The following is a 16,187-nucleotide window of genomic DNA, read 5'->3' as shown; positions in this document are numbered from 1 at the left end:
CCCTCCCCATGTTTCTAACATGTACACTCTAGGAATGTTGTCATTGACTGCTCCTGTGTTTACATCCCACATACCCCTTCTCAGGCAATACAACATATACAAAACATAAACAACTTTATTCAACCACCCAGAGTCCCAGCTTGACACGTAGATTCTGGAAACTCTCTCTTGGTAGGGGTTTTGTCAGGATGTCAGCAGTCATCTCTTGGGTGCTGCAGTAGGATAGCTCCACAAGTCCATCCTGGATCATCTGGCGTATGTAGTGGTACACCCCAATGTGTTTTGTTCTGGCCAGGAACTTCTCACTCTGCGTCAGCTTCAGGCAACTTTGATTGTCCTCTAGCAAGCTGACAGGCTCTTTTCTCACCAACCCAAAGTCCTTTATGAGTTGATCAAGCCAGGCGATCTCTCTGCAGGCTTCTGTTGCTGCAGCGTATTCTGATTCTGTGGAAGATAATGCTACACAGATCTGTTTATAACTGCCCCATGAAACAGGTCCATCCCCAAACATAAAAACATGACCACTTGTTGATTTATAGTCAGCATTATCCCCAGCCCAATCAGCATCAGTATACCCAACCAACTTAGGGTCTCTGACGGCTGGTAACCTTAATTTACAATTCATGGTACCCTTCAAATATCGCACCACCCTCTTTACACCTGCCCAATCATGCTCAGTGGGAGAATTAACTTTTCTGCTAAGAATCCCCACAGCATTAGCTAAGTCAGGTCTACATGTGGTAACTAAATACAAAAGTTTACCAATCGCCGACCTGTAGTCATTGTTGTCTGGCAACTGCTTCGAATCCTGCTGATTCTTCAGGAAGTCAGTAGCCATCGGTGTAGCAACTGGATGTGCGTCTTGCATCTGCATGTGCTCAACTAGCTCGTGGATCTTCTGTCTTTGGCTGAGAAGAAATGAGCCGTCCTCTTCTCTTTCCACCTGGATCCCGAGGTAGTACTGGACATCTCCTAGCTCCTTGACCTCCACCTCCTTGCTAAGGTGTTTTACTATCTGTGTATAGTCTTTCTCACTTGCTGTGGCAATAATCAGGTCATCAACAAATGCTAGGATATATGAGAATTGTCCATTATTTGACTTACTGTACAAGCACTTGTCAGCGTCGCCTTGCTTGTACCCAAGTTGCGTCAACATTTTATGCAACTTCTGGTTCCAGGCTCTGGCAGCCTGTTTAAGTCCATAAAGTCCTTTCTGCAGTTTGCACACTAAATGTGCCTCATGTGGTTTTACAAAACCTTTAGGCTGTTTCATATAAATTTCCTCTGAAATCTGCCCATGTAGAAAAGCGGTAGCAATGTCTATGTGTTTCACCCTCATTTTCTTGGAGGCTGCAATGCTTAAAAGCATTCTTACGCTGCTGTACCTCACAGTTGGTGCAAAAACTTCATCATAGTCTTCACCAAAACGCTGTGAAAATCCCTGTGCCACAAGTCTAGCTTTGTAGTGCTGCACTTCTCCTTCTGACCCCTTCTTAACCTTGAAAACCCATTTACTGCCAATGGCCTTCTTACCGGGAGGCAGCTCAGTGAGTGTCCAGGTCTTGTTCTGATGCAGTGCATCCATCTCCTCCTGCGCGGCCTTCCTCCAGAGACTGGCTTCTGCAGCTGGCATCTCCTGTATCTCTTCCCAAGTGGAAGGTTCCTGTGGAAACGCCGACCCTGCAAGGTAGGACAACCGTACTGGTGGGACACCTTTGTTGGTTCTGGATGAGATCCTGACCTCTGGTTGTGCGACCGCATCAGCTTCCTCATCCTCCTCCAACGCAGGCATGTCCCCATCTGAGTCCTCATCTTCGTCTCTGGTGCCGCCAGGGTTCTGGTCCTCTGCGTCTTCTGGTGCGTCGCCTGTAGGGGGCGCTGTAACACTCGAAGGCAGATAATTACTTTGTGGGGTCTCAAAAGGGAAACATACAAACTCTTGAGTCCTTTCCGACTCATCTGAAGAATCCACAACAGTGTTCTTAGTGTCTACTTTTCCATATTCATCAAAATAAACCGCATGGTATGCATTTGTCTTACCAGTTTGTAAGTCCATAATTCTGTATCCTTTGCCTCCAGAAGCATATCCCACAAGGATACCTGCTTTTGCCCTGGAGTCAAGCTTGTGTCTGTGTTCCTTGGGCACGTGGAAGTAACACGGACTTCCAAACACACGTATGTGCGACAGATTGGGAGCTTTCCCATGCCAAAGTTCAAATGGTGTGCGCTCTGCACCTTTAGTTGGCAGTCTATTCTGCAAATAGACCGACGTGTATACTCCTTCGGCCCATAGCTTTTGTGGCAAACGTGCATCCTTTAGCATGCACCTTGTCATGTCCATAATGGACCTAAACTTTCTCTCAGCTATGGCATTCTGCTGTGGTGTGTAAGGAATTGTGGTTACATGTGCAATTCCTTCCTTGGCCAGGAGAGCCTGCATTTCATTGGAGCAGTACTCACCTCCATTGTCGCTCATTAACACAGCTGGAGCTCTCTGGAATTTATTCTTGACCATGGCAATGTATTCCTGGAGCTTCTCCACTGTCTCACTCTTCTCTTTGAGGAAATATACAACACAAAATCTTGAAAAGTCATCCAGAAATATTAAAATATATCTATTCTTTCCCAGTGAGGGAACATTCATGGGTCCACATATGTCAGTGTGCACTATGTCAAGCACTTTGTTGCTTCTTTGTTCTGCACAACGTGGAAATGAAGGTTTTATAGCCTTCTCAGTAATACAGCTTATGCACTTTGCTGGAGCTTTGTTGCTCTGCTTTACCTGCAAACCTCTTACAAGATTTCTTTTCTGTAGATCCAGAATGACGTTGGTGTCCTTGTGTCCAAGCCTTCTGTGCCATAGGTCCAGATCTGCCTCATCCTTCTGGCTGGAATGTGCCACTTTTGCAGACTGGTTCTCTGAAAGATCAAGCTCATATACACCATTTATTAGCTTTACTTGAGCAAACACTTTGCCATTTCTAGTCACTTTACATTCTCCATTTCCAAATGTGATCTGGAAACCTTTCTTGTCCAAAGTGGACACGCTGATTAAATTGCAGCTCAGCTCTGGAACGTACAAAACTCTAGAGATTGTGTTCTCAATGCATTCATTGTTTATATTGCATTTCAGGCTCATGGAACCTGCACCTTTTGCTTTAACAATGTTGCCATCTGCAATCTCAATTTCAGATCCTTCTTCATCATTTATTTCATTAATCTCATTAAAATAGTCCTTTTTATATGAAAAATGTGAACTGGCACCTGAATCTAAAATCCATTTATTACGTTTATTTTCACAATTCTGGACAGTTAAATTCCTTTCTTGCAGTAACCATGTGCATTCACATTTCCCCTTCTTTTCCCCTTTTGGCTGAAAGGGGTGGTGTTTCTTTGCCTTAGGAGCTCTGCAGTTCTTTGCAATGTGTCCTTCTTTGTTACAATTAAAGCAAATCACTTTCTTAGGCATCTCTTTGGACTTTGTACATTGCCTAGATGCATAACTGCTGTCCTTGCTTCTAGCATTTCTCACTGGAGATTCAGCTCTATCTCTGCATTCTTCTTTTAAATAACCAATCAAGTCTTTAAAAGTCAGACCTTGTCTATGAGCCATCAAACTTACAAATGCGCTAAAACGTGGTCCAAGTGATGATAACAAAAATGCTATCTTTGTATCCTCATCAAAAGCTTTGGGAGTCAGATCAATTCTTTGAATAATCTCAGTAAACTTGTTGATGTGCTCTGTGAATTCCTCTTTTGAATTCATCCTCAATCTGGTTAATTTACACACCAAGTTTCTGAAGCTGTTTATGCTAGATTCTCCATACACGCGCTCAATATCTCTTAAGATTTGAGATGCATCATCTGTACTATTTATTAATGATAGCTGCTCATCACGAAGTCCACTCAAAATTATGTGTCTAGCTTCGCTGTTCATGCGTTTCCAAGCACTTATCTTGGCTAAATCCTCCTCAGACGATCCTGTAGGCTGAGGCTTTAAAGCTTCCAAAATATGCTTATAATCTAAACATGCTATCAAGCGCTGCTTCCAGTGCATGAAATTGTACTCATTCAGCACAGGCATTCCTAGCTTTGCATCACTATCAAAAGCTGCTCTAGCCATCTTAAAATCCAAAATTTGAAAATTCTTCAAAATTTCAAAATTTCTCAAAATTTTAAAATCAAAATCTCAAAAATCTCAAAATGCAAAACAATTCTTCACTGCCTTGGGTCACTGTGAACTCTGAGGGAAGGGGGGGGGTTGCTTAATCCCCACTGCACAATGGAACAAAGGACCATGTGCTTACCAGGAAGTTAACTCAGAAAAATACTACTCAACTCAAAATCACAATCCAATGCAATCCTTCAAAAATACGCAGAAATATGCAATACTGGGCCCATAACCCTTTGTGGGAATGTTCTGGGGTGCAGGAGAGGATATATTGACTAATTATATCCTTGTCCAACTTGTGCTAGCAAGTTCCCAAAATATCAGCAGAGTTTATAGACATTCCCCTTTTGTTCGCAACGGTAACGTGTGCACAGGTTCGCTAGAACCTCTATAATAATTACTCTGGTAATTTCCCCTTTGTTCCCTCTTAAAATACAAGACACAACACAGTCTTTATAAAAGTATAAAAGAGTTTACTCACGATCTGTTCACAATATGATCCCAGACGGCAGACAGGCTTAAAAAAGGTAAAATACACTTAGAATCTATCTTATAGGAAGATAGGCCTCTCCTCTCTTGGCTGAGAGCCAAGAGGGCATCCTGCTTCTTCGAAAGGTGATGGCAGAGAGAGAGAGAGATGGCTGCCTGCCCTGTGCTTTTTGTCATTACCTGCACAGGTGAGGCCACACCCACCTCTGGTCACATGTGGAGGAAGTCCGTCCCCAGGAAGTTTACCTGCTTGCTGGACAGACATCCCTCCCCATGTTTCTAACATGTACACTCTAGGAATGTTGTCATTGACTGCTCCTGTGTTTACATCCCACAATTTAAGCATTGCTGGATCTGTTTCATTAGGGGATGGGGTGCAAAATAAGAGTCAACATTTCTTATGAATTTGGGATCTGGCCAGCTTTTGAAATTTAGATTTTGAGGTGTAGATTTCTCACTGTTGCTATTTCCTAGGGTTCCACGGTGTGTGCCTCTTGAGCATGGAAGTTCCATTTAGCTCTCAAGGTTAGTGGTAGCTAATAGAACTATCTTCCATATATAAAGCCTTGCATTGTAAGCTAAAGGCAAAGTAAATCTCACCTTAGGTTGGACCAGAAAGTTCTACTCCCATTCCCCAAAGATGTACAATATCGACAGTGTGGGGCTTGGGTTCCACATCACCCAGAGCTCCTCTAGGCCCTAGTAAAGGAGTCGAGGGCAGGGCACCTGAGGAGAACCACAAAATGGTGTCACCCACTCCATGTTCCTCACCAGAGAAGAAGGGGAATCAAGATCTCAATCCGGCTCTGCTGCCCATGTGGATCCTGCCACCTGAGACAGTCACCTCACATTGCCTCTTTGGTCTTGGCCTAGGGGAACCTCCCAGTTATTCAGATAATGGATAACTTCCCCCCATTAAATTGACTGATCTCTTTCCCCCTGGCACACCCGCTGAAGTGTTACTAGGTATTCTAAGCTCAGAGAGGGATGTGGATGTGAATTGCCCAGCAACTGGCAAGAGCTGTGTGGTCTGCCCTCTTTCATCACTGCTTCGTTCCCACACTTGTATAGACTAATCTTGTTGTTGTTTAGTTGTTTAGTCGTGTCCGACTCTTCGTGACCCCCTGGACCAGAGCACGCCAGGCACTCCTGTCTTCCACTGCCTCCCGCAGTTTGGTCAAACTCATGCTGGTAGCTTGGAGAACACTATCCAACCATCTCGTCCTCTGTCGTCCCCTTCTCCTTGTGCCCTCCATCTTTCCCAACATCAGGGTCTTTTCCAGGGAGTCTTCTCTTCTCATGAGGTGGCCAAAGTATTGGAGCCTCAGCTTCAGGATCTGTCCTTCCAGTGAGAACTCAGGGCTGATTTCCTTAAGAATGGAGAGGTTTGTTCTTCTTGCAGTCCATGGGACTCTCAAGAGTCTCCTCCAGCACCAGAATTCAAAAGCATCAATTCTTTGGCGATCAGCCTTCTTTATGGTCCAGCTCTCACTTCCATACATCACTACTGGGAAAACCATAGCTTTTACTATACGGACCTTTGTTGGCAAGGTGATGTCTCTGCTTTTTAAGATGCTGTCTAGGTTTGTCATTGCTTTTCTCCCAAGAAGCAGAGGTCTTTTAATTTCGTGGCTGCTGTCACCATCTATAGTGATCCTCAGTAGCATTTTGGAGGCCTTCGCATATGTATTTGGAAATAGGTCTCAAAGAGTATGTCCTGGTCCTCCCTTTCCCATTTTCAAATCCAAAAACTACCAACTAACCCTGAATTTCCTTCTTTTTTTAAAAAAACAAGACAAAAGCCAACAGCCAACAACCCAAAACTCCCCACGGTTTACAGATTTCTGTTTATATCAGTGGGCAGCTTTGCTTTGTAAGAAGTCAAGGTCAGAAGCAAAAGGAGGAGGTGTGGGGAAGAAAGGAAAAACAGAGCATGTAGCCAAAACTTTTCGTCCTTTCCCTTACATTCTGAACATCTGGTTCCCATGAGCCACTTGGCTAATCCTAATGTTTAATTCTTTGATGTCCCCTAAATCTCCGAATCGTTTCTGTTCCCAGACCTTCCAAAGCCTTAATCTTTACCACTGTCCTTTGCTTCCCAGGCAGAATCAAAGCGCTCTTCTCACCTCCCTCTGCTCAAGTTGATATCTTAGCTTCTTCTTCCTCTTACATTTGAGAAAGAAAGGGGGAAACAGGGAGATTTTGTTGTGCCATTTTTGACATTCTAAGACCGGGGCTGTGATGGTGTTTTACCAGCCTTTGAAAAGAGAATGAGGGGTAATAGGCAGGGTCTCAATGCCCTCCCACCCTAAAGTATTCTGAAAGCAATTCTGTTGCTACAGAATGTCCCCTTATGCCTTTTACCTTTAGGTTGACAACTTGAGGAGCCAAATATTGCTTCCCAGGAGGCCAAACTTGGCCCAAGGCCTTTCAGTTGTTAACTGACCCTAAAATAACAACACTGAGGGGCTCTTCTCTCACCTCTACAGGAAAATGTTGTTATCATGCTCTTTATCTGAAAAATGCAGCAATAGCCCCTTCATGCTCTGCTAGTGACCAACAATGGGGAACAAGGGAACATTTATTTAGGTCTGTATCCATTTGGGGGGTGTGTGTGTGTGGAGTTCTGGCACTATAGAACTATAGATGTCAGGGGTGCCAACTTTAATAAAATATTGTGGGGGGCCCAGGTAAGGCCCACCCCACATAATCAATCACATGATGCAGTGCACACACAACATTTGAATGGGAATGCCCATCAACTATTTGGGGGCCCGGCCCCCTCAAATGTTTTATTGTGGGAACCAAAGTCCCCACGGACCCTAGGAATTGGCTTCTACGACAGCTGTTATTTTTAAGATGCAAGGCCTGCTTCCATACAATCTGTTCACCGAGCGCCTGTTCTGATTTGTGTGCAGGAAAGTTTTATGGTGTTGTATCAAACAAGAGCTATCCCACACTTTCCAAAGTATTTCCCCATCACAAAAAAATCCAGTGGGGGGGGGGGCAGGGCAGGTGTTTGCTCCAAGTGGGCAACCTGAATTTGCTGGTATGCACTGTGGTCTAAACCACAGAGCCTAGGGCTTGCCAATCAGAAGGTTGGCAGTTCAAATCCCCGTGACGGGGTGAGCTCCTATTCCTCGGTCCCAGTCCTGCCAACCTAGCAGTTCGAAAGCACGCCAGTGCAAGTAGATAAATAGGTACCACTCCGGCGGGAAGGTAAATGGCGTTTCCGTGCGCTGCTCTGGTTCGCCAGAAGTGGCTTAGTCATGCTGGCCACATGACCCAGAAGCTGTACGCCGGCTCCCTCAGCCAATAGAGCGAGATGACCGCTGCAACCACAGAGTCGGCCACGACTGGACCTCATGGTCAGGGGTCCCTCTACCTTTAACTGAATCCCGCCCCAAAATATGACTGCTCAGGAAGCAGCTCAAGTCTCTCTAGTCCCCAACCTGGTGCCCCTGAAGACCTTCCTTGGGTACCCAAGCATTTGAACACCAGGCAATAGGGGTCCCTGGGGCCCTAAAGAACTTCTGCCTCCTAACCCCCCTTAGTGCACCCCAACTTAGATTCCTATTGCTTCTAACTTGTTTCCCCATCCCTGGAATCTCCTTAGTTTGCTCTTTCTTTCCCCCTAGCAACCAGGATTCATCCTTCCTGTGATGGGTTCATCTGGGATAAAGAACACCCTTAGGAGTTATTTCTGTAAATACTACTATTATGCAGTAAGTGTAGGTGGATTTTAAAGACCCCCCCCCATCCCCATGAAAGTGTGAAAACTTTGCAAAGAACCTTAGGCATGTCTCCTGCTGTGCAGAACACATTAAGAATTCACCATATAGTTAACATACATTACAATGGTACACACATCTACTTTAAAGGAAGTTTATTTGTGTTTAATGAGGCTTACTCCCAGGTAAGTGGGTACAGGATGGCAGCCTAGGCTTTGTTTTAGAGTTGGCATTGAAGGAAAGAGGTTTCTTGTGCCTTTAACAGCTGCATAGCAGGCAGAAATCCAAGAATTTGTGTTAAGCCTTCTATAGTATGGAAATATAATTATGAGGATAGCTTCACCTTGATAGCACTCTCTCTAGTTTTGTGTTACGCAATGCCCTTGACAGCATCCATGTTGTGTTGTGACATGCTTTCCATGACAATCGTACCGTGACCGGCACCCACAGCACTCTCTCAAAATTGAAAGCATGGCCATTGGTGCTGAAGGGTTGCAACCCCCATTTAGAGGTGCCACGATCCATATTCTGAAGTGTATAAAAGGTAAAGGGACCATTAGGTCCAGTCATGACCGACTCTGGGGTTGCAGCGCTCATCTCGCTTTATTGGCCGAGGGAGCCGGCGTACAGCTTCTGGGTCATGTGGCCAGCATGACTAAGCCGCTTCTGGCGAACCAGAGCAGCGCACAGAAACGCCGTTTACCTTCCCACTGGAGTGGTACCTATTTATCTACTTGCACTTTGACGTGCTTTCGAACTGCTAGGTTGGCAGGAGCAGGGACCAAGCAACGGGAGCTCACCCCGTCGCGGGGATTCGAACCGCTGACCTTCTGATCGGCAAGTCCTAGGCTCTGTGGTTTAGCCACAGCGCCACCTGCGTCCCTTCTGAAGTGTATATTTCCCCCCAATCCTGAGCCACTGTTTTGAATCTGACTTCTCTTGTCCTGGTGGACTTAGAGGTTGCAGCAAGAAGAAAGAGAGAGGGTGGCGATGGGGCTGAGGCTGAGCCTTGCCCACTGTGTGGCTTGGGTCAGAGAGACCCATGCCCAAATCACTGGCTGACCTGACCATAGTCCTGCTACTCTCCATTCCCCTCACTGAGCCTACCTCACAGGGCAGTTGTGTCTGCATGGAGGGGGGCGAGATATGAACCATTGCGTGAAGTCCTGGGTTCTTTGGAGGGAGGCTGGGATACAAGCACAATAATCTCAGATAAACAAAGTCTGAATAAACAGCTTCTAAAGTAATCTTGGGTATTCCACATTTGCATAAGCTAGCATATAATGTACCCATTTCTGCCACCAGGCCTCTCCCGGCTTGGTACGGTTCCTCTCTCCCCACAGGATTCTGAGTTTTTAGAAGCGCAGGCAACCATAGCCTTGAAAATACCCTTCAAAAATTAAAGGATTGAATTAATGTAGGAAATACTGATTCGGGAAGGAGGCTACGTTTTCCCACTAGTGAAAGTTCTCTTCCTCTGCCATAAAAAGGGCTTATGATTCTCCCCAATTAAAGAGCTGTTGGTGTCCCCTCCCCCGCCCCTTGCCACAAAGTTCCTATTTTTCAGCCTTCACGGGAGAAAGCCATCCTGTTTTTGTGTCCCTATTTCCTATTCATTGTGGGCTTTTTTACTTTGAAATTTCTCTGGCAAAGGAGATACTTGGCAACTTTGTTAAGACTGTTCCATCAGTCTCCTGGATCCATTAAACCGCACTCTCCAACTGCACACAACCACCGACCCAAGATTACAACAATCATAGAATTACAGAGTTGGAAGGGACCACTAGGGTCATCTAGTCCACCCCTGCAAAGCAGGAATCTTTTGCCCAACATAGGGCTCAAACCCACCACCCTAAGATTAAGAGTCTCGTGCTCACATATTATGTCACAGACTCAGCAACCCTGTAGGGTAGGACAAGACCTGCCAAGAAAAACAAAGAGCTTATTTATGTATCCTACAACAGTGGCAAGAGTCTTCAGCGGCGTAGCGTGAGTTGTCAGCACCCGGGGCAACGCAAGTAATTTGCGCCCCCTAACCTGGGGCAAGGCAAGTAATTTGCACCCCCCCCAACCCCTAACCTGCGAGTTGCCGCTGGCGCTGCCGCGCAAACAACGCTGCTTGCCCGGAGGAGGATGGAGGCAGAAGCAGCCGCCGCCTGTGGCTGGGCCGAGGGGATGGCGGCGGCGGCAGGGTGCAGAGGCTGCCCGTGCCCGGCCAGGCGTCGGTGGCGGCGGCGGCGCTGCTGCAGCGGCTGCTCCTCCTGCGAGCAGTGAGCGGAGCGCAGCCACAGCGACGGCGGGGGGCGCGCGCGCTAGGGCGCAAGGCTGGCGGTGGCGGCGGAGAGCCCGGCGGAGGAAGGAACTTGTCCCTTCCCTCTGGACTCGCGCCCCCCCAGATGTTGCGCCCGGTGCGGCCGGCACCCCTGGCACCCCCCCACGCTACGCCACTGAGAGTCTTGATAGCACAAGGGTGGATGAATGAGGAAATCCCAATGAAAGAAGTGTAGCAAGAAAAATTGATGAGCTACACAGAGCTGGCTAAATTGACATACAAACTGCGGTACAAGGACAACTGCGACTTTAAGGAAGAATGGGAGCTTTTTACAATTTATCTAAAAAGACAACAAAATGAATTGGCAGGTTTTGAATAAACATACACAAATTTATTAGTTGATAACATGGTAGATAGATAATGTAAGGATATGTATAATTTTATAACATGCAGAGAATAATATGTGCTGAGAAATCAGAGAGAGGAGCTGAGGGAAGTCTGGGGGGGGGAGGGAGGGTTTGAAGGGGGAAAGGGGGGGAAAGGGGGGAAAATAATGAATATGATATGTTTTGATAATTTGTTATGTTGAAATTGTTAATAAAAACTTTTTAAAAAACCAACAACCCTGTAGGGTAGACCCCATACTGCAAATTAAGGAATTGTAGAATTGTAGAGTTAGAAGGGATATCAAGGGCCTCCTAGTCAGTGGCGTAGCGTGGGTTGTCAGCACCCGGGGCAAGGCAAGTAATTTGTGCCCCCTAACCCGTGGATTTGCGCCCCCTAACCCGTGGATTTGCGTCCCCTAACCCTAACCCCCAGATGTTGCGCCCGGTGCGGCCGGCCCCCCCTGCACCCCCCACGCTACGCCACTGCTCCTAGTCCAGCCCCCTGCAACGGTCATATTTGCAATCCTGGGATCTTGGAAAATGTTTTTATATTGCAAACAAGTAGCATGCCTAACACCAGCTTGGTAAACTCATGGCAGAGTTAAGATTTGAACCAGCGACTTTCAGATCACACACCTCAGCCATTTGGCTCCTGTGCTACGCCAAAATCAAGGAGACCCACAAGAGGTTTAGTGGTGTCAAAACTTTTTACAAAGAGGGCCAGATTTGATGAAGTGAAAGGCCGTGAGGGCCGACCAAAGTTGTTAACCTTTTTTTTACGGATTAAAATTGTTGAGTTTTTTAAAAAAGATTTTACCCCAGGAAAGAAACTGCCACAGGGGCTAGATTAAACCAACCGACGGGCAGGATTAGGCCCCCGGAACTGACTTGCCTGATATTACACACAACAAGTGGTGGTGAGGCGTATTTAATGTAGTGCTTTTGTGGACCCCAGCGGTTTTAGAACATGTGCGACCATTAAGTATATGTACAAAGGTATTGGAAAGGGCAGCATCTGAATGTGTGCACTAAAGGATGAGAGGCATGGATTTGTGTTAGATGCTGTGGGCATGTCCAGACGACTTTAACCCATTTTAAGCCCCGTTAATGTCTCTGGGAGAGTTAGGCACGTGCTCAAACTTCTCCCAATGGAAGTTCACAGTACTTTGGGCTACATTTCGCTGCTCTCTCTCTCGGGTGCTTGGGTTTCCTGATTGTAGGCTGCCCCTTGCAAACAAGAGCAAGGCTGCATCTGGAACACCCTCCCAAAAATAAATTTAAAAAAATACAGCCCCGCCCAGCGAACGATGCCCTTCTTTCTCCCTGGAGAGCTAGAGGTTTTTAGCAGTTTCTCGCCGCCTGGCCCTCGCTTTCCTCCTGCCTGCAAAGATCCGTCTGGCTGATGCTTCGCGTTTGCTCTCTTCTCTGCTCTCGACGGCGGGCTCCTTTCCCAAGCCAAATCTGTTTCGATATTTCAGGAGCAGCAGCAGGAGGGGCCGAGAGAGCAGTGGCGTAGCGTGGGGGATGCAGGGGGGGCCGACCGCACCGGGAACAACATCTGGGGGTTAGGGTTAGCAAATCCACGGGTTAGGGGGCGCAAATTACTTGCCTTGCCCCGGGTGCTGACAACCGTTGCTACGCCACTGCGAGAGAGCAGCCCCCCCGCACCCCAAATCCCCCCCCTCTCTGATCCCTCTGCGGTCGAGCCAGGCGAGACTTAACCCTTCCGCCGCCGGCCCTATCCCAGCCGGAGCAGCTCTTCGCTCCAAAACAAGGCGGCGGCGGCAGGAGCAGCGAGAAGTTCTTCTCCGCCGCCGCGCCCGGCAAGAAGGGGCAGCCGAGCCGCAGCTCGAGAGAGAGAGATCCACGGCCAACCCCCCCCCGTCCGGTGCGAGGCTCCCGGGCCAATCAGGGCCGCGCAGGGAGCCCGAGCGAGGACCCCATTGGCTGCGAGAGCCGCATCCCTCCAAGCGAGGCGGGCGGCGGCGGAGGGAGGCCGGCCGCCTTGTGCTCCGGGAGGCACTTTCCGCGAGGGAGCCGGCAGGTGAGGCGCTCCGAGGGGCCGGCAGCTTCGGCGGCGTCCAGGAAGAGCCGCGGCCGCGCTCAGAGCCCCAGCATGGGCAGGGGGGCGGCGGCGCGCCGCGGGGCCGGGGCTTGCCGCTTGCCGGGCGCCTTCTCCTCCCCGAGTCGGGGGCCCCTTCTTCCTCCCCCGCGGAGCCCGAAGGGAAGCAGCAGGTAGGGAGCCAAGGAAGGCAGGCAGGCGTCGGCTGCCCCGCCACTCCGCCCCAGCTCCGCCGTCCCCGCCCGCCCGCCCGCCTCTCCCGCTCTCTGCCGGAGGCAACCCCGACGCTCCGCGGGAGCCGCGCCGCCCGGGATGCGGACGGGCAGCGCCCGCGCGGCGGCCCGGGGGAGCCTGCGCCGGCCAGGACCTCGCGGGGCAGCTGCCCACGGCCGCCGTCGATGCCTCCGCCCGTCGCGCCGAACTTCTCCCGGAAGGCCGTGAGGAGGAGGAGGAGGAGAGCCAGGCGGCGGCGCCGGGATCCCGCGGTCGGCGGCCTCTCTGGATTGCGCCGTGGAGTTGCGCCTCGCCGTCCCTCCAGCGCTGCGGGGTAAGTCTCCAAAGTTCCTGCGAACTCTCCTTCGCCGGGGCGGGGCGGGCTGGGTCCGGCGGGGGGCAAAGAGGGCACGGGGGCGGGGGGCACCTAATGCGCGGGACAGAGGAAGCGACCTGGGCACCGTCGGGGCGGGCAGCGTGGGGTGCCTAGGGATGGCGCACCTGTCTGTCTTGGAGTCCCAGGGATGGTGCCCCCAGCAAGGGGGGGGGCAGCTGGCAGGGGTCTTGCGCAGCAGCACCTGCGTGGTCCGAGTGCTCCCGGGAGAGGCTGGGGATCCGGCCGTGGTGGGGATCGGGCCGCAGTTGGCTGCGGAGGATGGGGGACATGCCGGCGGATCGAGTCCACGGATAATTGCCGCACCCGGTTAGCTGGCACCCATCCCCAGCCAGGTCTGTGTCTGCAGGGCATGTTTTCCATTGGGGTGGGGGTGGAAGCTGGCAGGGAATCTGTGTGTTGTGGGGGGGGGGTATCCACCCCAGCCCCATTCTAAGATCGATTCCTATTTGCCATAGGGAAGAAAGGAGGGTGCAAGCACTTCGTTTCGCTCGGAGCTCAGAGCCAGATGTGAAGGCTCAGTCGTGGCACCTGTAATCATGAGCGCTTGTGAGCATGAGCAGCGTGAATGTCCATTACCAGGCCAAGTAGCTGCAGCCTCCATCTTCCCCCCTGGGGTGATGGGTCAGGACCTGTCAGGACCTGAGGGTGGGGGATGCTTCCACAGGTGAATCTTGAACCCTAGCATCTTCCGTTGTGGTGAGGGTTTTGGCCATTTTTATAGCTCCCAAACAAATTGTAATGGAAGTTTGGCCAAATGAAATTAACTTTTTTCCCCCTCCCAGAAGGGGCAGTGGCAGAAAGGTTGGTTGTTAGCCCTTGAACTGGGGCAACATGCAATTCATGAGTTCTACATTCTAAGTTTCAGGGCTGCTAATTCCATCTCCTTCCCCAGTATTAAGATACCATGTAAATCAGCCCTTCCCAATTCAGTTCAGAAGACAGAATCTTCGTTCCCCATCAGCTCACCCACCCTGCAGTGCTCTTTGTTGACGAAATAGGATCCACCGAAATATCTGCTTTCAGATAGAATAAGAAATCTCCCCTTCTTTTCTGCTAAGGAAGTAAAACCACTTGGATTCTACAGATTTAACCATCTTTTGTATCCCTCCTCCACCATGCCAAAAGATCAGACGCCCTGTTCTGAGGAAATCCTGGGTCTAATCTCAGTAGATACCCCTCTGTCCTGAGAACAGCCACCTCCTGAAAGCCACAGTTGTGGAGACCATCGATAACAATTCATTCTGCAGGCTAGCAGTGAGCATAGTTGATAAGCAAGTTGGATGAAATGTATATATTTTATTGCTCATACTAAATTTACACCCAACATTGCACATTAGCCCTCTCTGGTTGTCGGCAGAGAATAAGAGAGCAATAAAGTCGCCACACTTGATGTTAAAATTCTGAACATGGGAGGGTTCTTTCTTGTTTTAAATCAGTTGTTTTGTGTCTGTTTAAAAAGAAGCTCAAGTTGTTGGCATGGCAATGTGAATACAAGCTTTGTGGGTTACAGGGAAATATCCGTTTTAAAGTGGATATTCATATGGTGTTTGGCAGGGCTTGCCGCTGGACTCCATGTAAGTTCCTTTCTTAATTGGTTTGCTCAGTACCAGATCAGCAGCTCTTATTTCATGTAATGTAAGGATCATTTCACACATTATGTAGACTAGGCATACCTGGGCTTGCCACCAAGTGTAGACTTAATAAGAAGACGAGGCTAATAACTGTTCCCTGATGAGTACCCCTGGATGATATAAATACTTGACAGCGCACTGAGAACATCTTAGGTGTATATCTAAAAATGTGTGAAGTGGTCACATTTTGTTAAACCCAGAGCCCTGGTGTTCGCTTAATAGGGAGGTGGCTTGCATCCTTCTACTTTCGGAGGGGATAAATGTAAAATGAGAGTAAAGTACATATAATGACATGGGTTTAGTCAGCTCCAGTGGGCATTTTCAATTAATTCATTAGGCTATTGTTAAGCATAAGTGCTTGCAGTGGTGTGGAGTGGTTGTTTTGCCTCCCTTCAGACCAGGCATTCTGTTAAGTATGAGCTTAATGGAAGGAGGAGAGGTGGGTGGCTGTAAAGCTCTCCTGTGCTGTTGCCGGTGGAGGGGAGGGCAAAGAGTTCAAATACCCTGGTAGCCAGGATCTCCCAAAGCAAGGGCTCTGACGCCCCGTAGCTGAGAAGTGGGAGGAGAGAAGATGGCAGATGATGTCAGGGAGAAATTTTGGCTGCCTGCTTCTTTCCCTAGCCGAAAGTATCTGAGAGTGGCAGACAGTGCAGTAAGTCTTGTTCCTGTTTTGTCGTTGTCCCCCCCCCACCAGAGCTTTTGAACATGCATGAGCTATAAGGCAGATATTCAACAGGTGATGTTTTTCAGCGTGGAGATGCAGGTGGAGGTGTTGGACTTCGGTCTATTGTGTATCTAGAGTTAAAGGCAAAGAGTGGGGTGGGGAAAACAATAT

At 48.9% G+C, this 16,187-nt stretch overlaps 1 protein-coding gene and 1 long non-coding RNA gene across 3 annotated transcripts in view; one reads left to right on the top strand and one right to left on the bottom strand.

Moving 5' to 3' along the window:
• LOC308587148 overlaps nucleotides 1–8,146 on the bottom strand; it is a 283,237-nt gene extending 275,091 nt beyond the window's left edge. Inside the window, exon 1 of the long non-coding RNA XR_014008232.1 lies at nucleotides 8,130–8,146. This is a non-coding gene — a long non-coding RNA (uncharacterized lncRNA). The remainder of the gene's footprint in view (nucleotides 1–8,129) is intronic.
• Nucleotides 8,147–13,530: 5,384 nt separating this feature from the next.
• BRINP2 (BMP/retinoic acid inducible neural specific 2) overlaps nucleotides 13,531–16,187 on the top strand; it is a 98,884-nt gene continuing 96,227 nt past the window's right edge. Inside the window, exon 1 of one of the 2 annotated variants that reach the window (XM_081194372.1) lies at nucleotides 13,531–13,658. The gene's annotated coding sequence lies outside the window, so the exon portion shown is untranslated. Of the gene's footprint in view, nucleotides 13,659–15,985; nucleotides 16,005–16,187 lie in introns of those variants that run through there. The other variant, XM_081194373.1, reaches the window with a different exon arrangement.

The sequence above is a fragment of the Podarcis bocagei genome (assembly GCF_964188305.1).
Source record: "Podarcis bocagei genome assembly, chromosome: 5".
Classification (NCBI taxonomy): Eukaryota; Metazoa; Chordata; class Lepidosauria; order Squamata; family Lacertidae; genus Podarcis; species Podarcis bocagei.
Note: the sequence above shows the minus strand (reverse complement) of the source record. Positions and strands in the feature narration are given on the sequence as shown.